The sequence below is a fragment of the Zea mays genome, chromosome 2 (genome assembly GCF_902167145.1).
Source record: "Zea mays cultivar B73 chromosome 2, Zm-B73-REFERENCE-NAM-5.0, whole genome shotgun sequence".
In the NCBI taxonomy this organism is placed as follows: domain Eukaryota; kingdom Viridiplantae; phylum Streptophyta; class Magnoliopsida; order Poales; family Poaceae; genus Zea; species Zea mays.
The window spans coordinates 43,199,040-43,215,979 of NC_050097.1; positions in this window are offsets into that span (position 1 = coordinate 43,199,040).

Genomic DNA, 16,940 nt, shown 5'->3' on the forward strand with positions numbered 1-16,940 from the left:
GGATACCTCACTCATCACCTTCTGCGATAAGTAACTCGCGCTCGGATAAGTGATTCCGCGGACCGAACAAGTCTTCACGCTCGAAAGCTCCTCTGCCGGAACGATTTTTCGGGCCTTCTCGACTGCGTCGGTGACAGAACCCTATGGACGAGTAAGAGTTGGCGTAAGCGGCAAGGCCGACCGAGCCGAGGGATTCCTACGCCTCCGGGATACGGATACCTCACTCATCACCTTCCGTGAAAAGCAACTCTCGCCCGCACAAACAATTCTGTTACCGACAAATAAGTCCGAATACTCGAAACAAGAGGAAAAGAAACGCAGCTTCACAACATGACGACAGTGTCTTTGGGCCTCGGCGGCCGCAGAAAACATACACACACTACAAGACAACCCGATCCTGCAGGCTCAGACGTCGACAGTTGAAGGGGGCAGCAGCACCCTCGGCGTCAACTACACCTTCGGCGGAGTCTGACCTAGCCTCGGACGGCGACGCGGTCAGAGGATCTCCACTCTGAAGGACCACATCAGCACCACACCCGGGCCATCGCCGCCAGGGTCTTCTCCAGGGATCCGGCTCGAGCAGACGGCTCGGCCGGCCACCCCGAGGCCTCGGCCAGCTGTCCCCCGAAGACATCAGCTCAGCTTGTGGCCTCGGCAACTCAACTCCGGCGTCGGTCCCGCCAGTGGACGACCCGGCCAGGCTCTGGCCGACCAAGTCTTCTTTTCGAGCCAACTCTGCCTCTGTCCGTGCTGACATCGCAACCTCCGGCTTCGGCTCATTGAAGAGCGGCCGAGGGGTTCCTTTAACTAAGCAAGAGAAGCCTCGGACAGCAAGGCCAACCGAGTCGAGGGACTCCTACGCCTCCAGGATACGGATACCTCACTCGTCACCTTCGCACGAGGCGACTCACGCTTGGTGAAGCGGTTCAGATAGTCGACAGGCGAGTCTTAGTGCTCGAAATGAAGGAAAAACACGGCTCCGTGCCGAAGGTACATACATGTTCAGGCCCCGACAGCCACAATGAACAAAAGACCGACACACAAGGTGCCATTACAAACGGAACCCCAGTTCCACCTCCACAGGTACGAACAACCCCACACGATTGGGGGGCCTGCGGAGCAACAGAAGACCGACGAACGGCTCACCGTCGCCCGCTCCAGCAGCGGCGATGACGACGACTTCTACTCCGGGGGGCCGAACAGCAGCAGCGATGACCTCAGGGTGGATGCTGCTGCCATGAGGCCCTCGCCCATGCCCTCACTCGAGAGGCAAAGACGGGCAGAAGGCCGTAGAGTTGGAGGTCAGTCCGTGGGCGGCACCGGCTAGCTCGTCGGCGGAGAAACCTCTTCCGGCTGCCGTGGCAGAAGGTGGCGCCGGGAGCGGCTCCAAAGTCACTCGGCTCAGAGAGCTAGGCACGCGGCAGCTGCTAACGCCACGAACGACGAACGCCCTTCCCCCCGATCACTAAGGGAAGGATCGGGCCGCCGCCCGCACTGGGACCGACCCCAACTCGGCACACTCCCCTCCCCAGCACTGATGATGAACATCCTTGAAGCTGAGGGAGGGGCAGAGGCCACAGCCCGGTTCGCTTCTCCCCGCCATCAAGCTGGAGGTCACCGTCATGGGTGACCACCGGCGAGGGGATGCGGCCGGGCTGCCTGATGAAAATCCTTGAAGCCGAACGATGGCTGAAAGGTACCAACTTCCTCGAAGTTGCGTCCCTCCGACGACAAGACGGAAGGATTGCGGGCGTCCCCCATCCGGGGGCTCGGAAGGTGGAACGACACGGTGCATAAGGGAGCGCGAAGACATGGTCGTCTTTCAAGGGGGTCACCCTCCTTTTAAAGGCGACTCTCCCTACTTGCGTCCTCAGCAGTTGTGGGCTGAGTCTTCTCCAACACGCTCTAAGGTCCTCCCCCTACGACACGGGGGCTGGGCCCCACGCGTCATGCAAGCTGGTCCAGGGCAGAAGGAGCCAAACCGCCGCGCGCAGGGCATGCAACTGCCCAGCGGTTACAATCATTCCTCCACTTTCGCCCAGACCAGCGGGTGAAAGGGTGGACGGCCATGCAAACGGCATGCAACCGCGCCGAGTGGGCGCGCCCCTTCGACTCCAACGCGCCCAGCATGGAGGCCCAGGCCCACACGTCATGCAACCGGCGTGCCGGTTGCTACGTGCGAGCAACTGCACCGCCCCTCGCGCCACTACCGCGCCTCCTCGACTATGGAACCAGTGCCGCGACTCGAGGCAGCCCTGCGTGTGACCCAACAGTGCCAGCCAGGCACATCGGTCACGGGCCGGTCAGCCGCGGGAGAAGGCGCAACAGTCGATGCGGCCAAAAATGGGCCGGCAGTAATGGCGGTGGCAGGCGGGCAGGAGCAGCGGTCACGTCGTCAGCCAAGCTTACGTCCCATCCAGTGGCAGCGAGAGAACCCTCTCTCACGGCGTGAAGACGGTGCGCCCGTGTTTCGTTCCTCGAACGGCTCACACGCGCGCAACGGCCGCCTCACGTACCACTCGCCCCGTCGCATTAACTCCGCGGCGGGACAGGCGGCGCCTCAGGCAGGAGAAGCAATCGACGCTTTGCCTTCGCCATAATGACCGCGTCGAAAAAGGTACGCCACGTCATTCGATTTTGTATCCTTTTCCTTTTCCTCTTTCCCTCTCTTACAACAGGGACCAGGAAAGGGGGATACCCCGAAAAGGATCCTTCTCCGTGAAGGAAACAGGCCCCGAGCCTCCCTACTGATCAGAGGTTCAAAGGCTGGCCCCTCGGAGGGGTTCAACGGCCGCCTCAGAGCGATTGGGTTCTGCGCCCACTACTGGTCAGAGGTTCGATGGCCGGCCCCTCGAAAGGGTTCAACGGCCGCCTCAGGCCACTTGGGCTCCGCGCCCACTACTGATCAGAGGTTTGTAGGCTGGCCCTCGAAGGGTTCACAGTCGCCTCAGACACAGAGCGAGGGATGACCCTGGGTACGTCTGATACATAACCAAGGCTCGGGCTACGCTCCCGAGGTACCCTAGGACATTTCTGAGACCAGCGGGAACGATCTTGTAACGGAATCCCATCAGAGGGAGGCATCGAGCCCTCGGACCCTGTCAAAAGGGGACCGGGTCTGGCAGATCACCCGCAGGTACTTTTGGAGCGCGCCTCCGAGCCTCTAGCCGACCCCTAACAAATGGGGCACGGGCGTCCACTCGGATTACCCGCCAGCAGCTCACCGGAGACACCATGTTCGGCGCCCTCCGAGGGCAACATGGCGCTTCCCCCTCCTCCTTGCGGAAAGGCGACGCAGGGGCGTATGTAAAAAAGTCGAGTCTATCCTTGACCGTCCTCTCGCCCTGTGCAGAGGCTCGGGGGCTGCTCTCGCAAACCCGGCACCGGCCAAACCGTTGACAGCGTTAACATACCAGCCCGAGAACTTGGGACCTGACCGTGCACCCGGGCTACGGCCAGCTCGCATGAGGGAACAACCAGACCAGCCGAAGTGTTGCGAAACGCACTAAGACCTCGAAGGAGTCAAACTACTCCTCTGAGGTCTCGGGGGCTACACCCGACGGGTGCGCTCGCGCGCACCCACCGGAACAAAATGCAACCAAAAAAGGCTGGTCCCCTTGCAAAAAAGTGCGGCAAAAGCCTCCAAGTGAGTATTAACACTCCCTTCGAGGCTCGGGGGCTACTGTCGGGGACCATAATTAGGGGTACCCTCAAGACTCCTGAATCTCAGCTGGTAACCCCCATCAGCACAAAACTGCAAAGGCCTGATGGGTGCGATTGAGTCAAGGATTGGTCCATTCGAGGGACGCGATCATGCCTCGCCCGAGCCCAGCCTCGGGCAAGGGCAGTCGACCCCGGAGGATCTACGTCTCGCCCGAGGACCCCCTCCAGCAACGGACACACCTTCGGCTCGCCTGAGGCCCAGTCTTCACCAAGAAGCAACCTTGGCCAAATCGCCACGCCAACCGACCAAATCGCAGGGGCATTTAATTCAAAGGTGGCCTGACACCTTTATCCTGACGCACGCCCTCCAGTCGACAAAGCCGAAGTGACCGCAGTCACTTCGCCGCTCCACTGACCGGTCTGACAAGAGGACAGCGCCGCCTGCGCCGCTCCGACTGCTGAGCCACTCGACAGAGTGAGGCTGACAGCAGCCAAGTCCGGCCTTAGGCGTCATAGGAAACTCTGCTTCGCCCGACCCCAGGGCTCGGACTCGGGCTCGGCCCCAGAAGACGACGAACTCCGCTCCGCCCGACCCCAGGGCTCGGACTCGGGCTCGGCCCCGGAAGACGATGAACTCCGCTTCGCCTGACCCCAGGGCTCGGACTCGGGCTCAGCCCCGGAAGACGACGTACTCCGCTTCGCCCGACCCCAGGGCTCGGACTCGGGCTCAGCCCCGGAAGACGACGAACTCCGCTCCGCCCGACCCCAGGGCTCGGACTCGGGCTCAGCCCCGAAGGACGACGAACTCCGCTTCGCCCGACCCTAGGGCTCGGACTCCGCCCTGGCCTCAGCCGACGGTCTCCACCTTGTCTGACCCGGGGGCTCGGACTCGACCTTGACCTTGGAAGACAGACTCGACCTCGACCTCGAAGGAGCCTCCACCTCGCCCAACCTAGGGCACGGACCGACCACGTCAACAGGAGGCGCCATCATTACCCTACCCCGAGCTGACTCAGGCTACGGGGAACAAGACCGGCGTCCCATCTGGCTCGCTCCACTATACGAGTAATGATGGCGCCCCGCACACTCTATGATGACGGCGGCTCTCAGCCCCCTTACAGAAGCAAGAGGACGTCAGCAAGGACTCGACAGCCCCGACAGCTATCCTTCCGCCAGGCTCCAGCGCTCCTCCGACGGCCACGACACCACACGAACTGGGTGCCAAAACCTCTCCGGCTGCCACGATGGCATGTACTTAGGGCGCTAGCTCTCCTCCGCTAGACACGTTAGCACACTGCTACACCCTCCATTGTACACCTGGATCTTCTCCTTGCGCCTATAAAAGGGAGGTCCAGGGCCCTCTTACAGAGGGTTGGCCGCGCGGAGAAGGACGGGACGGCGCTCGCGCAAGGCCGCTCGCTCCCTCCCGCGTGGACGCTTGTAACCCCCTACTGCAAGCGCACCCGACCTGGGCGCGGGGCTAACACGAAGGCCGCGGGTTCCACCTCCCACGCCTGTCTCCCTCCGGCTGCTCTCCCCCCTTCGCGTTCCGCCTCGCGCCTACCCATCTGGGCTGGGGCACGCGGCGACAATTCACTCGTCGGTCCAGGGACCCCCCGGGTTTCGAAACACCGACATTGATCTTCGGAAGCATAGCGGAAGCCGAAGCTACTAGGCTGGAGGACATTGATGTACTCGAAGAAGAACGGCTGAACACAGTAATTCAATCAGCACGATACCAACAAACTCTAAGACGCTATCACGACAAAGCCGTGCGACAACGAGCCTTTTCAGTGGGAGATCTCGTCCTCCGCCGAATTCTAACGGGGGAGGGACGACACAAGTTGTCGCCCTCATGGGAAGGACCATTCATAGTAGCAGAAGTCACTCGACCGGGATCATATCGCCTCACTCAAATGGACGGCACAGAAATTGGGAACTCCTGGAATATAGAGCACCTCAGGAAGTTTTACCCCTAGTCGTATTTCAAAAGCTATCCGGACGATAATGTACTCTGTAAAGCGGGAAATATGTCATCAATAAAGAAAGGCTTCAAGAATACTCAGTTTGTTCATGATTGACCAACATTCTTATTTAGCACGGGGTGACTACTATGCCCTGCTAACGAAGCAATCGGCTTAAGTCGGCAACGACTTAAAACGGTGCAACATGCTCACGCTTACTTAACTCGGGGTGACCACTATGCCCTGCTAACGGAGCAATCGGCTTAAGTCGGCAACGACTTAAAACGGTGCAACATGCTCACGCTTACTTAACTCGGGGTGACCACTATGCCCTGCTAACGGAGCAATCGGCTTAAGTCAGCAATGGCTTAAAACGGTGCAACATGCTCACGCTTACTTAACTCAGGGTGACCACTATGCCCTACTAACGGAGCAATCGGCTTAAGTCGGCAACGGCTTAAAACGGTGCAACATGCTCACGCCTACTTACCTCGGGATGACCACTATGCCCTATTGACAGAAGCAATCGATTTAAGTCAGCAGCGACTTAAGGCGATCTCACATTCTTACGATTACTCATAAATAGGGGTGACCTCTATATCCCGTAGACAAGTTTCAAAATCATCACACAGCATTTTACTCTAGCAAATTTACGTACTGCCGAATTCTAGAACAACAGGAGAGCAACAATATCATTCAAAAACCAAACTGAAGTCTTCTAACAAAATATCCGATCGTGATAACCGCACGCTCAAAGCACGCAAATATTTCTCTATTTTGCAATGTCTTTCTCAGGAGCGACCGACGAAGAAGGGCGACTTGAGGAATCAGGAGCAGCGTCCACGTCAGCCCTTATATCATCAGGGACAACCACGCCGGGTCTCCTCATCAAGATTCGCCCCACGCGGATGGCTTTATCCATGGCTCTGTCGCGCTGGGCCCTCAGAGTAATGAAAGTTTCTTCAACAACTTTGGCAGCCAACTGAGCGGCCTCCAGCTCCTGGGTGATGGACTTCTTAGAAGCGCACAGTTCCCTGATAGCAGCATCCTTAGCCGATATCAACTGCCTGAGGCGGATCACGTCATCCGTGGATTCTTGCAGCCTACAGCGAAGATTGTCCAACTCCTCCATGGTGAAGCGATGACTCCTTTCCAGGATGGTCAACGAGTTGCTAGAGTCACGATATAGCCGGTCAAGATTGTCACGGGAGGCAATAAGGGCACGTTTTTCTTCCTGCAAACAAGAATCATCCTTTTTAAACATCAAGCAGGCAATAAGAGCACAGCAACACAAGACGCAGATTCATAAATCACCTTTTCAGAATCAAGTTGAGCGTGAAGAGTAGAGTTCAGCATATTAGCATCATTCAGGGCATCAGAGACCTGGGCCAGCTCAGTCTGGCCCTGGGAATACCTTTCCTCAAAATCGGAGCATCGCCGGACCAACTCAGCTTGACTTTGAGAATGTTTCTCTCCAAGAACAGAAAATCGCCGAGTCATATCTAGTGAATAAACAATCAAACGAAAGAGTCAAATTGAGAAGCAGTTTAACAAGGTAGACGAGGGGAAGCAGAAAGGCACCAACCAGCATTCGCCGCCTCTAAGTCAGAGACACACTGTTGAAGCAGCACTGGATTCCAGCGGGCCAGTGACGAAGCTCTTTCCGGAACAGAAGCACCCTGTGATTTCAGCTGGCTAGCCATCTCGTCCACTAGTGCCTGATAACGATAGCAAATGAGTGCAAAGACAGTGATTCGTCAGGTGTAAAGGTCAAACTCGAAAATAGCACAGTACCTGGAGGTTGGAGAAGAACGAGGAGACTCCCAGATCGTGAGAAATCAATTGATGGCCTGGCACAAGGTTGCCACCCAAAGCAGCTTGCAATGAACCAGCAGGGATGAACTCAGTACCACCAGCAGAGCTCAAAACTTGGTCAGTGGGAACGCTAGCCTCTAAAGCGACTCCCTGACCAGAAACTTGGGCCACCACCATGCAACCAGAACGTGAAGGAGATCCGACGTGGATGTCACACCCGGTTTTGGAAGGCAAACCGAATGCGAACTATGTACGTGCCAGGATCAGAACTCACGTACACAGCGATTACATAAATGAACATCATCACACAATGCTCGAATAATAACATAAAGGAGTACTTATTACATCATAGAGTCATAGACATCCACATAGTCATTGTCTTAACAGGTAAATCAAAGTACTAGCGAAACGCAGTAAAGATAAGGCCTCCACAGGCAGCTGACTGGGGGTTGCCGCCAACCCACACCTAGAATTCATCGTAGTCTTGGAACTCCTGGAAGTCTCCTTCCACGGCTTCACCTTCCCCTGAGCAGTGGTTACAATGCGGACAACCTGGTGTTTGGTGGTAAAGCAAGGATGAGTACACATCAACGTACTCAGCAAATGTCCCGTTTGGCTGAAGTGGACTAGCTTTATGTGGGGTTAGGCTCAAGCAGTTGCTTTTAGTTGGTCAGGTATTTATCATTAGTAGAAGCCAGATTTTAGCATTAACCAACCCGTAAACCATTTCCTCATCGAGGAACAACATCATCATATTCGAACCAAAACCATAACATAATCCTTGCATCTCGAACCATCTGTATCTCTAATCAAAGAGGATCCCAAGGCTGCTCTTAACCGTGAGCACGGCTGATATACCAGTTTCACTACCCTCTGCAGAGGTTGCACACTTTACCCATGAGTCATGATTCCCTTTCTACCCGGGGAGAGCTAATCCCCATTGACCACTACCTAGGTGGTCCGGCAGGGCATCACTACGTAGCTTTTACAAAGATTCCCAGAGATCATAGCTGCCCGTTAGGTTTCTCCAGTTTGATAAACACAGTACCCCTCCCCGCAGGAGAGTGACTAACAAAGAGCAAAACGAAAGAACCTCGGCACTCAGCCTCGGCAGAGCAAGCACTGTGCCTGGACCCCATTGACGGCACGACGCCTAAGCAACTACACCTCTAGTTCATCTAATTAATCAGCTAAGGGCATCCCATTTCACCCTCATGGTTGCACTGTTATCCCGGGTGGTCTCTCAACGAACCAGTCCTTACGGAGAGGTACTCAGGAAACAGCCTGAGCCCCCTAGAGTATCACAAGATCATCAACATCATCAGGATAACAGTATCATAAATAGGCACATCATGTTCATTGATTATGTTAAAGCAGTAGCAAGGTGCTAACCATAATAGCCCATAAGGTCATCAAGGATAAAGTAAAATGTAAAGCTAGTCATCCTTAGGATTCAAGTAAGTAGTGCGGGGTAGTAAGTTATAAATGAATAGGACATAATGGGACAGAGGACACTTGCCTTCACCAAACTGCTGATCAGGGACTTCCTCTGCAACCTCCTCGGGAAACACAGACTGCTCGTTGTCTACGTAAAGTAATCATTCACACTATGCACTTGGGAAGATAACAAACAAAAAGCAACATGCCAAACATATGCAGCAGAGAGATCACAAGTTCATAGTTTGAAAAGGGGTAGGCATTCTGGTGTTCCCTAGGTCTGGGGTAGAGGACTATACAAAGTGATTCACTATCCACTAATCAGGTTTAAGTCAGTGGTGGGATTAAATTATTACATGGTTTTAAGTTACTAAACTTAAGTGTTTAAGTCCATAAACTTAAGTAATCCAACTCTTATTAAAGTCTACCAATTTCTAATTATCTCAATTAAGGTTCCAATAGTCTTAATCCTATCCTAGTGATTAACTATTAATTGGTACATGGAAACAGCAGGGAAACATTGTTTGAATAGATAGACAAAAACATAATGAGCATTTTGCAATTTGAAGCACCCCATTTGGAGTTCATATGACAAAGTTATGAATTTTACAAGTTTGGGGATTAAAATTATACCCTAAATACCTATTTTGAATTAAATAAAAGGTCCAGGGACTTATCTGCGAGAAACCAGGGACGGCGGGTTCAAATTCTAGAAAGCCGGGGGTCTCTTTAAGAAAACGCGCGGGCGAAGGGGTATCGGGCTACTACGGCCGTCAGATCTAAAGCGAACGGCCAGGATTAGATCCTGCGGGCGGGGCGCGCGAGCGCGCGGCGGCCTAGGCGGCTGACAGGCGGGGCCGGGCGGGCAGCGCGGGGCGCAGGCAGGCTGACAGGCGGGGCCGGCGGGCAGAGCGAGCGCGCGGGCGGGCTGACAGGCGGGGCCCAAACGGCAGGGAGACGGGGTGAGGGGGAAGCGGGCCTGGGCCGCTGGATCTCCGGCGGACGGCCAGGATTGGGTCCGGGCGAGTTGAATCAGGGCCGCCCGATCTGGGATGAACGACGGGGATCGGGTGGGCGGCCTGGGTCTTTCCTACGGCTAGCTGGGGCGGCAGCGCTCGTCCCCGCGGCGGAGGGCTCGCCGGAGACGAGGGGCGCGGGCGTTTGGCGGGCCTCTGGGGCGACCTGAGTGGCCGGGAAGGTTGGGGAGGGCACGGGGAATCCTCTGGTGGGGTCTGGGTCGGGGCAGGGGCACCGGAGGGGGCGGTTCACGGCGGAGCGGCTCGGCGGCGGGATTACTCTACTCCGGCGAGGAATTACACGCGGCAGAGAGCAAAACAAAGGTCGATAGGGGCGGGAGGGGTCCCTTACCTCAAGGCGGGCTCCGGGGACTCCTCGGCGGCGGGAATGGCGCGACGGTGGCCCGGGGCGACGGTGGGGGACCTCCGCGGCTGCACGGGGAACGGCGGGTGAGCGCGGGCAGAGAGAAATAGGGAGGGGGAGAGGGAATTGGGGCGCGTCCCGGGTTGCGGACGTCGGGGCGGAGCTCACCGGGGCAAAGGGCGCGGCGGAGCTCCAACGGCGACGGGGAACCGAGCTCGGGACGGCGGGGGTTATGGCGGCGGCGCTCTGCGTGCGCGCAGCGAGGGGGGAAGAGGGTCTACTGGAGCGCAAATGGGGGAGGGGGCGAGGGCGAGTGGGGCTCGGGGCTCAAGTGGCCAGGGGCGGGTCAGTTGCGAGCTCCACGCGCGACGTGGGCGCGGGGAAGGCGGGCGCGCGCAGCTCGGCGGCGGTTACGCGGGGACGACGGGGCTGACAGCCCGGGCCCGCGAGCAGAGAGAGAGGGGAGAGCGGGGGCGGGCGCGCGAGCGGCGGCTGCGCTGACGGGCGGGCCCGCCAGGGCAGAGAGAGCGGGGGAAGAGGGCGCGCGCGCGGGATTGGGCCGACTGGGCCGAAAGGCCGAGGAGGGCGGGGGAGTGGGCTTCTTTCCTTTTTCTTTTTATTCTGGAATTGTTTTCTCTTTTTCTTTTTATTTTCTCCAATTGATTCAAATCCAAATGAGCCACAAATTCAAATCAAACTTTCAAAGAATTATGCACCAAGCAAAACTGAAATCTAGGGTTCAACATGATGCAACAATTCATACTCCCTTAGGGTTTAACATAATAAACTATAATTACAAATAAGATAAGCACTTTTCTCCTATAGAAATAAGAAAGAAAAGAATGAGGAAGGATGAGAAAAGGGAAGTAACACCTGAATTTGTGAATATGAGCAAAGAAATTTTATACCCCCAAATTCAGGGTGTTACAAACCTATCCCCCTTAAAAGAATCTCGCCCCGAGATTCAAGGTTGGTCAGCAAAGAGTTCAGGGTATTTGGCCTTCAGATCATCTTCTCGCTCCCAGGTTGCTTCTTCTTCGGAGTGGTGGCCCCATCTGACTTTGCACATCCTGATGGTGTTCCTCCGGGTGACTCTGTCTGCAAACTCCAGAATCTGCGTTGGCTTCTCTATGTAGGTCAGATCTTCTTGGACTTCCAAACCCTCCACTGGCAACTGTTCTTCTGGTACTCGCAGACACTTCTTCAATTGCGACACATGGAACACGTTGTGCACTGCCGACAAACTTTCTGGTAGGTTGAGCTGGTAGGCCACTTCCCCACGCTTTGCTTGGATCTGATATGGTCCGACGTACCGGGGTGCTAACTTGCCTTTAACTCCGAACCTTCTGACTCCCCTGATAGGTGACACCTTCAGATAGACGTAGTCTCCCACTTCAAAACTCAGTTCTCTTCTCCTTCGGTCCGCATAGCTTCGCTGTCTTGACTGGGCTATCTTCAGGTTCTCCCGAACCATTTTGATATTCTCTTCGGCTTCAAGCAAAATGTCGGGGCCAAACACCTGTCTCTCTCCAGGCTGGTCCCAATGCAGCGGAGTCCTACAACTCCGTCCATAGAGTGCCTGAAACGGCGACATCTTCAAGCTGGCCTGGTAACTATTGTTGTAGGAAAATTCTGCATAAGGTAACCTTTTGTCCCATCCTGACTTGTCTTGCAACGCACAGGCTCTCAACATATCCTCTAGGATCTGATTGGTTCTTTCAGTCTGACCGTCTGTCTGCGGGTGATAAGCTGAGCTGAAGTTCAAATGTGTGCCCAAAGCTTCTTGTAGCTGCTGCCAAAAATGAGAGGTGAACTGCGTTCCTCGATCTGACACTATCTTCTTCGGCACACCATGAAGGCAGACTATCCGTGACATATATAACTCAGCTAACGTTGCTCCGGTGTATGTTGTCTTCACAGGTATGAAATGGGCCACCTTTGTTAAGCGGTCCACAACCACCCAGATGGAATCATAACCGGCCCGGGTACGAGGTAGGCCAACTATAAAATCCATCCCGATCTCATCCCACTTCCACTGAGGAATCCGCAAAGGCTGCAACAATCCGGCGGGCCTTTGATGCTCTGCTTTGGTTCTCTGACAGCTATCGCAGATGGCGACATATTCTGCGATCTCTCTTTTCATGCCATACCACCAAAACCTTCTTTTTAAATCCTGGTACATCTTCTCACTTCCAGGGTGTATCGAGTAAGCTGTCTCATGAGCTTCCTTGAGGATCAGTTCCCGAATAGGTTTGAGGTCGGGAACACACAATCGGTCCTTGAACCATATTACTCCCTCTTCATCCTCTCGAAAGTCTTTGCCTCTTCCTTCTAAGATCAGCTGCCGGATCTTGTTGATGTTTTCATCATCCTTCTGCCCTTCTTTGATCTCCCGCTCTAGGGTGGGCTCTAATTCCACTGTTACTCCTTGTGTGCTGTTCAGGAAACCGAGGCTCAGTCTGTCGAATTCTTTGGCTAACTCATACGGCATCGGGTACGAGGCCAACATATTGACTTGACTCTTCCTGCTCAGAGCATCTGCGACCACATTGGCTTTGCCTGGATGGTAATGTATCTCCAACTCATAGTCTTTGATCAATTCCAACCATCTTCGCTGCCTCATGTTTAACTCTGACTGGGTGAATATGTACTTCAGACTTTTATGATCTGTGTAGATGTCGCACTTCTGTCCATACAGGTAATGTCTCCAGGTCTTTAAGGCATGAACCACTGCTGCCAACTCCAGGTCATGTGTGGGATAATTTTTCTCATGGATCTTTAGCTGTCGAGACGAGTATGCTACAACTCTTCCTTCTTGCATTAGCACACATCCCAATCCGGTGTACGAAGCGTCGCAATACACTGAGAATGACTTGTGAACATCAGGCAGGACTAACACAGGAGCTGTAGTCAATCTATTCTTCAGTTCTTCAAATGCTTCCTGACACTTTTGAGTCCATTTAAACTCAACCTTCTTTGCTAGTAACGCTGTCATTGGTCTAGCAATCTTTGAGAAGCCTTCAATGAAACGCCTATAGTATCCAGCCATTCCAATGAAGCTCTTGATCCCACGAACATCCTTCGGTGCTTTCCAGTTCAGGATATCTGCTACTTTCTTTGGATCCACTGCTAACCCATCTTGATTTATGATGTGACCCAGAAATAAGACTTCATGAATCCAGAACTCGCATTTGCCCAGCTTGGCATACAACTGATGCTCTCGAAGTCTTTGCAATACCATCTTCAAATGCTCCACATGATCTTCCTCACTTTGAGAGTATATGAGAATGTCATCGATGAACACTACCACAAATTTGTCTAGATAGTCCATGAACACACTGTTCATCAGGTACATAAAGAAGGCTGGCGCATTTGTCAAACCAAAAGACATAACTGTGAACTCATATAACCCATACTTGGTGATGAACGCCGTCTTCGGTATATCCGAGGGTCGGATTCTGAGTTGAGGGTAACCAGATCTCAGATCTATCTTCGAGAATACGCTGGCACCTCTGAGCTGGTCGAACAAATCTTCTATCCTTGGCAGGGGGTACTTGTTCTTGACAGTGACTTCATTCAAGGCTCTGTAGTCTATGCACATTCTTTTGGTACCATCTTTCTTCTCTACAAACAACACTGGAGCGGCCCAGGGCGAGGTGCTTGGCCTGATGTAACCCTTCTCTAACATCTCATCTATCTGCTTCTTGAGTTCCACCAATTCTGGTCCAGACACTCGATAGGCTCTTTTGGAAATGGGGGCGGTACCAGGGATAAGCTCTATGGCAAATTCAACCTTTCTCTTGGGTGGCATGCCCGTTAGCTCCTCGGGAAACACATCCGGAAAGTCTGACACAACCTTGATAGCCTCGAGCGGGTTGGGCTCTTTACTATCCACTGAAATCTGGTGACAGACTCCCTCTTCTGATTTAGGCATCCATAGCCCGGCCACTACCTCTTCTCCTGACGGGGACTTCAATGTTACGGTCCTCTTGTCACAACTAACATTTGCCTCATACTTCATTAACCAATTCATCCCTAGAATAACATCTATCCCAGGGGTGTCTATTACTATTAAGTCACTGGGGAATCCTATCCCCCTTATTTCCACCATTATATTTGAACATATTTTGTCTGTTTGCACCTTGCCACCAACCGAATTAATCCTCATGGGCGGCATCATTGCCTCTACTGAGATGTTATGCAATTCTACCCATGTTGCAGTGACAAATGAATGAGTTGCACCAGTATCAAATAGCACTTTTGCGGGATGAGATTCGACTGAGAACATACCTACTGCCACATCTGGTGCATCCTGGATCGCTTCGGCCTCCAAGTGGTTCACCTTTCCACGGTTGTACGCTTGGTTACGATTGCCTGCTGCCGGCTGCAGTACACCTTGCCTTGTTGGAGCATTGGGGTTGGTCTGCTGCTGAGCCATCTTCTTTGGGCACTGCATCACCCAGTGGCCTTGTTCTCCACAGTGGAAACATCCTCTGCCTCCTCCTTGTGCTGGGGCTGCTTGGTTGCTCTGATTTGCTGCTGGGGCAGGAAGGCGAGGTGCCTGGTTGTTCTGCTTCTGATACTGATTACCTCCCTGCTGGCTGTGCTGACAATACTGCTGCTGCTGCTGTGGGTACTGCCTCTGAAACTGCTGCTGATGCGGACGCTGATTCTGATTCTGATATCCCTGTGGGTGACCAGGCCTGCCTTGCTGAGATGAACTGCCTGAGAAACGTGGACGGCTGATGCCTCCGGACTGGGGTCCACTCATCTTGCGCTTCCGATCTTCCATATCCTTACGCTTCTTCTCAGTCATCACTGCCCTATCGATCAGGTGCTGGAAGGTTGGGAAGGTATGATTCATCAGCTGGTAATGCAGGGGATCCACCAAACCTCTCATGAACCTGTACTGCCTTTTAGCATCAGTGTTGACATCTTCAGGTGCATAACGAGATAGCTGCAGAAACTTGTCTCTGTATTCACTAACAGATAGGGGTCCCTGTTTCAGAGCCAGAAACTCCTCCTTCTTCACGATCATCAGTCCCTCTGGAACATGATACCGACAGAAACTCTCGCTGAATTCCTCCCAAGTGATGGCTTCAGGGTCAGCATGGGTGGCGAGGTAGGACTCCCACCAGGACTGGGCTGCTCCCCTTAGCTGGCGGGGACCATACAGAACCTTCTCCCTGTCGTCACATTGGGCGGTGCGCAGCTCCCTTTCCACTGCGCGTAGCCAGTCTTCTGCATCCATGGGGTCGGCAGAATGGGCGAAGGTAGGAGGGTGCCCTCTCATGAACTCACCACGCTTATCTCGTGGCATCTGGGGCATCTGCACTTGCAATTGGGGTTGGGGTTGCTGTTGAGCCTGCTGCATGGCTGCCAGAGTCTGCCCAATGGCCTGCACTGCCTAGGTCTGCATCAAGAACATCTGCTCCACTGACATCGGGGGTGGTGGGGGAGGCTGCCTCTGTTGCTCCTCCTGCTGGTCATGCTGCTCTAGCTGAGCACGCCTGTTGCATCGGCGCCTGTTGTCAGACATCTGTGGAAGACATTCATACATCAGCATTGATCTTACAATCCTTCAGCATAAGAAAAGGGAATACAGAATTCTTCATGACACTGAGTGAATAAAGAGCTTCACTGATCCTCATTATGATTCAACACAGCTTCTTAGATAAGGAGGAGAGTAGAAGTAAATGGTTTCCCAACTAAACAACTGACTTCATTAACATTACTAGCTAAGCCAAACTGCAGGGGAAACCCACATGTTGGCTACAGTCATTACAAAGATCCAAATCCAACACAGGTTCATCATAACAAGCATGCAAACAACTGATAAGCAAACTAAACTAAATGGAAGCAACTAATAAGCAAACTAAACTGACTACCTAAGACTGAGACATCTGACTTAAGAATTATTACAAACTCCGACGCTAACGATCTAAGGATCCAGATCTATCCTGGTCTTACAGACAGGGGAACCATAAGTGTGGTGACCACGTGGCGGGGAGCGGTATGGGTGCTGAGTCCCAACAGGAGCGGGAGAACCACCCTCCTGGTGATGGCGCTCTGCCAGCTCAGCACGCAACTCCGCAATCTCCGTTCGAGCCCTGCTTAGCTCGTCCAGAGAGTGATCCAGCTCAGTGTTAAGCACTGCGACTAGGTTGACTGTGCTGCTCAACCTAGGGTTACCCTCACCAACAGGTGAGACAACCACACTCTCTGTGCTGCCAGTAGGGCGGCGGGGGTAGTACCGAAGGTTAAGACCGTCGGCCACGCCACCGAACAAAGAACAGTACTGGGAGAGTGCACGTCGTGCTGCATCCTGCATAGCCGCCTCTGCAGTGTCCCTCTCGGAGATGGAATAGTGCTCCGAAACAGCCTCCGCACCCCGGAGGTCATCCTCCGGACGGCGAACTAGGCAGGTAGCCTCCCAGCGGTCCGGGTACCTCCCGCGACTGTGCTGGTAGACTACACAACGATACTCGATCGACCAGGTGTGCCGGTCGAAAGCCTGGCGCAGCAAGGTGTCGAGTGCGTCGTGGAAGTGACAACCGCGAGCGGCGTCACGGGTGATGGGTCGGGCGACCCATCCTTCCGCCTCCTGCGGCTCAGAAGACTCCGTGCTGTGGTCTGAGTCGTCGTCGTCGGGGTCTCCTCCAGTAGCTCCTCCAACAGCCG